The following is a 2,237-nucleotide window of genomic DNA, read 5'->3' on the forward strand; positions in this document are numbered from 1 at the left end:
CCCCCCCATGCTCTCCATCCGAAAGATTTTACAACAGCGCTGAAATACTTTTCTCTTAAAGTTAAGGGGAGGGATCACCTGTAAACTCAGGTTAAATTCCCTCATAGTCGATAGTCGCAGTTTGTTCATTCGTCTGAACAATGCATGCTGGGAGCTCAAGTTTTGGACGAACAGGCCACAGAGTCCTTGCTTCCACTGTTATTGCTGGTATAAGGGATCTCTTTGGGGTCTCCACAGACATCAGTAGTGTCCACAATCTCTTTTTAAATTAATTCAATGAACGCAGCTCCATAATGAAATTCATCCCCCTCACAGAGAAAGACACGAGGAAATACTAAAGGGCTCATCCTGGATGTGGAATGTAACAATTCAGGAAATCTATTAAAAAACCATTACAGAAGTTAGAGGGCAAAAGCAAGTGTGGCCAAGATGAAACCACCTGGCCTGTTACATACTCAGATAAGCCTTCAGTATGACGATGGTGGGTGATTCAGCTCCTCTAAGGCTGCTCTGATGTCACTGCAGCACATCTAAGAAACGAGTCCTAAAGCAGCCAGGTGGAGTCTGTTTCTCTGAGGGGGGAAAAGGAGCTCGGCAGAAGGAAAACAGTTCCCACAGAACGTTTCTGCCTGAGCGGGATCTAGAAAAATAAAAAGATACCAGAACAGGACGGCTCTGGTGGCACCTTGTTAAAAAATAATGGATGATCTACAGTGTTTTTCTTTCAATTCATAAAGCTTAATATTATGAAGAAAAAAAGGTACGACAAGTGCCACTCATATGGTGAAAGGTCTTATTTGTGGTTGTTGATAATGTACTTAAAAACGGTGAGAAGAAAGAGGTGACGAGAGAGAGAATGAAAAGGTCTCTGGCTCTGTTCGTAGACTTTGGTCCCTGGGGTTGGTGCAGCTGCAGTCTCACTGTCGGAGCCACTTGGCCCCCATCGGCCCCGCGGTAGAGTACTTACAGAGCAGGGTGCAGCCTCTGAGCCCACCCAGACTCTGCCCTCAGACCCTCAGACCGGCCAGGCTGTGTCCGACCCCCCCAACTGGAGCAGCTTGTCTTCAGCCCCGCCAGAGGAGAGTAAAGGGCCCTGAGTCCCAGCCTCATCCTGACAAGCAGATGGGCCTAAAAGGGGCCCGCTTGTTGACGAGAACACATAATCTTTTGGATAAAAAGACGACGTCCTCGCAGTCACACCTCAATGATGTTGACAGATGGCATCCTATTGTTGTTGTTGTTGTTCTTAGGGAACTGTGGGAGGAAAGAAGAAGACAACAGGTGTGAGAAGAATCATACAACAAGCTCCTTCAATGAGCATGAGGATGCCTCTTCACTCGTATTGATGTTCATAGCATGAACGAAAGAGAACTTTGAACACAGGATATGAATATGGCATGGTGCACCGGGAATTGACCCCAAAATAACTCAATAGAAGCTATGACTCGTGAGTTTTCTAAAAGTTGCAAAGTCATGCACATGCTGCCATGTTGAAGCAGTGTTTAGCTGAAGACTGAGGTTCTGATGACTGCGCATGAAGTGCCAGTGGAAAAAAGTCTAAAAGTGGCCGGGACAATTCACCTGCCCGGAGTCGCTGTAGGAGAGGCACCCAGAGGGGAGGAAGAGGAGGAGGAGGAGGAGGAGGAGAAGGTGATTGATTTATACACCCTAAGGGGAAGTCTCGCTTCCATTGCTACCTTCTCAGTCGGTCTCGTGGGTCTACTCGCGCCCCCTCGAGTAGAGTAGCACCACCACGACTTAGTACACCCGTCCACCCGTGTGTGTTGTGTGTGGGTGTGGTGTGTGTGTGTGTGTGTGGTTGTGTGGTGGTGTGTGTGTGTAGTGTGTGTGTGTGTTGTCGTGACAAAGACAGCATCAACATGAGTTTAGTCGACACCTAATAGTGAGGGGATAGGAAGAGAGGGAGGAGGAGGACGAGGAGGAGAGGTGAGGAGCAGAGGAAGAAAGGAGAGGAGGGGAGGAGAGAGGAGCAGAGGGGAGGAGAGGAGAGGAGGAGAGGAGGAGAGGTAGAGAGGTGAGGAGAGGAGGGGAGGAGGAGAGGAGAGAAGAGTCCACACTAGCGAAGAGAAAAACGGCAGTCATGCCTGTAGTAGTTCTGTTGCTCGCGGTGTTGTGTCTTCCTATTTCGGTTTTTGAGGAGTCTCACGTCGTGAGGACTTGTAGGCTGCGCCCCCGACAACGCGTCATTCCATATTGGGTGGGTGGGTGGGTAGGAG

This window comes from Notothenia coriiceps, unplaced genomic scaffold (assembly GCF_000735185.1).
Source record: "Notothenia coriiceps isolate Sejong01 unplaced genomic scaffold, NC01 NC01_scaffold00019539, whole genome shotgun sequence".
Lineage (NCBI taxonomy): Eukaryota > Metazoa > Chordata > Actinopteri > Perciformes > Nototheniidae > Notothenia > Notothenia coriiceps.